Here is a 5944-nt window from a genome sequence, read left to right as displayed (position 1 = left end):
AAGTGGTTGTTCGAGAATTCTATGAGTATGACACTTTTCATCCTTTTTTTACTATTTCTTTGAAGTGTTTGCAATTGCAATATCTTTTCTCTTCTTATGTACAATTCATTGCATTTCCCATCATAGAAAAATGTTCAATAATCTCTTTTAGCATTTATAAAAGAAAATAAACTGATGGTTAAGTTTCCGTGATCCGTGATCAACGTTGGTGATTCATCCTGAAGGAAGGTCACATTATGTAATTGAATTTTGTCAAACGATTGAAAATAGGACAACTATTTCATAGGGAAAGCAGGGAAATCTATTAACCAAAGTGCGCAACATTTTTAGGTCCTTTGATGCACAATTTGCTTGAAATTTTCACTTCACTACGACAAAATCAATGGGGCTTCTGTCGATGAAATGAAAGTGAAGTGCCACGATGGTCGATTTTTGTAGCAATTTTCATCACAAAGGACTTACCTTTTTCTCACAGAAATGGAAAAATGGTGAAAAATTTTACTGCACGTATTACTTTTAAGCACCTCTAAGTTCTTTCAGCACTAACAAAAATTCGTGAGAATTTGAAAAATGAGTACTCAGTTTAACTTATTTTTCCAGAATCGCAGCTACTGCAATGCTACAGTTCTGTACTCTATCTACGATCAAGCTCATATTATTAGCAGGATAAAAGAAGGGTACCACGGATCAGAATGTTAAGAGACACCAGAGACACGCTCCGTAATTAGTTGAAAATATAAGCCCGGAGACACTATTTACTATTTTTGTATAAATGCTAGGGTATTGTGGTCCATTTAACATATTTCTGGTATTTGAATATTTACTATTTATAAAAAAATTAATAAAAAGAGGTGTATTCGCAAACATGCATTCCTGTGTAGGTATGTCACCATAATTGGTTTAATAAATCAAACGTGATCTAATGCAGGGCATTATTGTTATAATTAGATGGTAATAGGGTAAGTGTGCCAAATTTCGGCCAGCTTGCAATTCCGGCCACCTTTTTGTTCCTCGAATTACCATGATTTTTTTAGTTTTCACATACTCTAGACCAGAGATTATACAATGCAAAAGAATAACAAAAATGCAGCTTTGACAAACGACATGACGTGAAAAAGACATTGGAAGAATTCCCGAAGGGCAAGGAACTATGAGAATGAAGGTGGTCGAAATAAGGCACCAAAGCTATGTCTACATTTTTATTCATTTTAAAATATATTAAGAACGATTTTAAAGTAAATAAAGACGGTAAACTGTTTACAAGGTTCTAAGCAACACTCCTAAAGTAGAAGGAATGAAAAAAAAATCAATTTCTATTAAAGATATTGCATTTCAAACTTGTGACTTTGACGCTTGCATGCAACTATGCCGAAATTTGGCACACGTACCCTAAGTAGCGAATAGTTTTTAATAGTATTTTAATTCTGAAGGAAAGGTACGGAGACAATCTGATTAGAGCTACACTGCCCTTCCCTTATCTAAACTCTAAACATCGCTAACTCTAAAAATTCTTAGAAGCGTAAATCGGTACAAGTCAAGGGGGAGATATTGGGGTGAAAATGTGTACACCACTTCCAAACACTTCCACAATTTATATGGAAGAGCTCTTTAGACTTCCAGCATTTCGGAAAACTCCCGAAAATGCTGCTATACTTCCAGCACTTCTTGCACTTCTCATATACTTAAGAAGCAATAATTTATTTAATATTATGAAAAGTCTAATAAGGAAAAATTTACAAAAAAAATCTCAAGCAATTTTACTTATATATTGAATTTTTAGCGGCAGATATTCTTGCATAATAGCGATATTTTAATATTATTTGTGTTTTGCGATCAACTGAATTTCTTTTTATGAATTTTTAAGACACTAGTAAAGCTAGGTACTTTTGGAAAGAGAGTCTCTAAAAAATATATTGTCGTTTCTAAATTTATTGAAACTGTGTTGAAAAGTCTTTCTGGTTTTAGAAAGCTTTCAAGGAGTACATATTTTTGCGTACCAAATTATTTTGGTACACAAAAATATGAAATGAATTTTTCATTGGAACTTGACCATGATTTAGTGTTGTCGCCTTATTTTGCAAGATTATGCTCTTTCGTTTGCCCAAAATTGGACGTTTTTTTTTATTAAGAAAGAATTGCATTGGAGTAGCCGAAATAATTTCCCTGGAATTCTATCAAATTTGCAGCAACAGTTGTAATGATTGCAAATCAACTTTTGCAACAAGCTTGGCTATTTTGTCCAAGACCTTTTCCGCTGTTGTTGTATATTAGAATTAGATTATTTTTCAACAACATCTGTTACAAATCGATCCAGAAAAGTTCTTTATCGCAACATATCAGGAGGGAAACCGCTACCGCTGCAAAGTATGTTGTACTTTGGATTTTACTTTTTTTTGTGCCGAGTTAGATTTACTTCTTGGAAGAAATTGTTGCTTTATTGAACAGTCTAATTCTATAGTTGCGTCGGGCTATAACAATACTAATTTGCCTATCGTTCGTCATTTAGAGATCACACATGTATCTTTAGATATAACAGGTTCCAGCTAAACGATCTAACCTTGATATCGCAACATTTAACCGGTCCACCAGATTGGCGGAAGGGTTTTCTCAGTTGGGCATCGACCAATCGAGCCCTTATGCAAATCTTTTTCGTCATTATCAGTTCGGACCAGCATAAGGGAAGAGTACCAGCGATCGGCAGTGTTCCTCGGATCGTCAAGTTATTGTCATATTATTGCATCAATTAAAATGAACTTTTAAAAATTATTAGCTACTTTTTTTATCATTTAATTCTTACAAGAATACAGTGCATTAGTGTAGATTTAATTTATATAGCCAATTTTCCGTGAGACGCCTGATTAAATTCGTTACGATCCGAGGTACAGAGTACACAGTAGCAATTACATCTATTTTTTATTCATTTATTGTAAAATTTTAAAGTTCAAACTCACAGATATAGTTAAATGGATCACTAATATACCGATTAGAATACACAAAAATACCAAATAGTATTTTGAGGCTTATATTTTCAACTAAATATCGAGCATGTCTCTTAACATTCCGATCCGAGGTACTTTTCCCTTATATCACTACCATCAACATCAAAAGATGGGATTTCTCATTTTTTTTTTGTCATCAATACGAGCATTAATTTAGTATCTGCTACCTCATCAAAACTGACAACCCAGCCAATTCCTTTCTCAATATTGGCTTCTAAAGGCGGCAACAGGCCTAGGTATACTTCGAACCTGTCTTAAAGGCCGGAAACCCCAAGACAAGCTCTTTCATGCTTCCTTACATCTTCCAGTCTCTAAAGGTTTCAAGCCCATTGCGCAGCGTGGCAGTAGTCTCACAATATATCTGCCCAGGTTTCCCAGTGATTTCATTATCATAACCGAACTTGTAAAATGTTAACAAACTTTTCAAATTATACTGCCGTCCGAATTAAAAATCTGAGCTAAAAGCAGTGCATAGTCTGCAAAATTCGAAGCTAGCCAGAGAAAACTTTATTTTCGGGCACTCTCACTTCCAAAGACTTCCAAGCACTTCATTTTCAGCTGTACACCACTTCCGACCCTAATATCTCCCCCTTGGTACAAGTCGATATGAAATTCGAATTTAAAACAATTTTAAATTCTATCCTAAAGCAGCTAAGGTCCAGCTTAACTTAAGTTTGTTTCTTTAAAGAATAATTTGGCATTTCACATTAAGTAAAATTTCAAATTGAAAATGTATGAATTCGTATTTCTTTAAATGATAATCTTAAAATGACAATTTAGTTTTGTTTATTAAATTGTTCTACACATCTTTTTTAATTTGAAAAGAAAATCATTTTAAAATTGATAAAAGAAAAACTTGGCAAGATAAAAAAAGATTTTTTTTTAATTGTAGGCCAATTTGCAATTAAAAAGAAATATTCTAAGAAATATTTAAAATGTGTTATAAAATGATGAACTAGTAGTAGTAGAAGAGTTCATTGAAGTGCCTCGTTGCAACGGGTCCCGGTCAAATTTCCGAATACCAAAATTCTGAACGCCAAAATCCCGAAAGGCAAAATCCCGAATGGGCCAAAATCCCGAAAGTCAAAATCCCGAAAATCAAAATCCCGAGAGCCATAATCCCAAAATTAATGGTGATTATGAGAAGTGATGTAATTAGGTTAAAATTAAATTGCCATACAGTTGATTAGATTAGCTTGGCAGTCTTGCCCTATCTTTTTAACTGGCCTAGGTTCCATTGAAATGTAAATATATTGTAAAACCAAAATATACAACCGTTTAATCCTGGGGGTTGGTATCAACACTAAGACGGCAGTGGACGCATGGGTGGTGAGAAAGATCAAGAATGAGATGAAATAAACTCAAATTCAATTCAATGAAAGGCAAAATCCCAAATGGGGCTAAATCCCGAATAGCCAAAATCCCGAAAAGCCAAAATCCCGAAAGCCATAATCCCGAAAAACGATTCAATAGTATCGAAAAAAGTTATCATTCCACTCCAGATTTCCAATTTGTGAATCATAACGCTCTTAAACCGAAACCAGTATTGGCTTATTTATTTTACAGTTCTTTTCACTGTATTCTCCACAAATTTACCTTCTTTCTCAATTGGTAGAATTTCATTCTCAGCTGAGATTTCAAATGGAATTGCACAAAATACAGTTTCATTTTTCTGCATATCATCCTGTGCAGCAACTAAAATTTGTTTCAGATGAAAACTGTTTTTATTCACTTTTCTTTTTTCCTTTGCAACAATTCTTCAAGTTTCTATACACGTGAAATTCAAGCTGATTCAGGGATTTATGAAACTTTTTTCTAGCCTTCAGTTTGTGAATCTTTCTCAGAATCGTAACAGTGTGGAACTTTCTAAGAAAAAAAACTTCGATGATCGTGCAAGAAACATATTCTCACCATCTGAACTGATAGGATTATGGAAAATATGACATGTCAATAAATTGGGAAAAAGCTTAACAGATGCTTTTCTCTGATACAGACTTTCAGTTATGATTCTGCATTGAAAGAGACTTGAAAATCAAGAATAGGGAACAGAAAATCATATTCCCATGTTTCCTTTAGCTAACATGATAACGAACATTGATACTATACTATTTTTTATCTTTATGTTATCCCTGATTGAGTTTTTTATGCAGTCTACTTATTAAGAAATAACTTCAAAGAGATCCTATAAGAAAAGATTTAATAAGAAATTTCAATGAGTTTCTCTTTTAGTCCATTCTTCAATTTGATTTAAATGTTGATGAGCACATTCAAACAAGTATTATATTACTTTTGACGAAGATTTAATTGCATTCCTTGTGAATCTTAATTAGCAGTCTAATTGAACCAATCGAAAATAAAATCAATTGATAAAAAGGGCCCAAACGAAAATTAATGTGAGTGAAATTAAGTATTCTCACGTTTGTGTAAATGAAAAATTGTTTCTGAAAGCTTGTACTATGTTTTGTGAGAAGAAAAATCGGATTCAAAGAGACATTAGCAAAATGTCACGTAGAATAATCAATCAACTAGTATTTTTCCCTCTCGCTTTTTGCAACCTGAAATCATCGGATTCGTTACAATTCAACTTATAAAACAGCACGCAAATGGCACGCCAGTTGAATTTATCCCAGAATGGAATGATAAATGGATTAGATTATTTTTTTTGTAAAGGTAATAACACTAATATAATTTTGTTTATTTTCGATATGTTGGCTTCACAAATGTAAAATACATTTAGAAAGGGGTGGCAAAGCATCGAATGCTTTGCGAAATGCTCGAACTCGTGATGTTGATACTATACCTCAAGAGTACTTTCATATCATTTGCAGACTGATTTTACAACCGATATGAATCGATTTACAAGTCACATAAAAAATCAAACAAAATAATTGAGGAGTAATACAATTGATTTTCGTATAAAAATTGCTTATCAATTCTTAACCAGT

This window comes from Phlebotomus papatasi, chromosome 2 (assembly GCF_024763615.1).
Source record: "Phlebotomus papatasi isolate M1 chromosome 2, Ppap_2.1, whole genome shotgun sequence".
NCBI lineage: Eukaryota > Metazoa > Arthropoda > Insecta > Diptera > Psychodidae > Phlebotomus > Phlebotomus papatasi.
Note: the sequence above shows the minus strand (reverse complement) of the source record.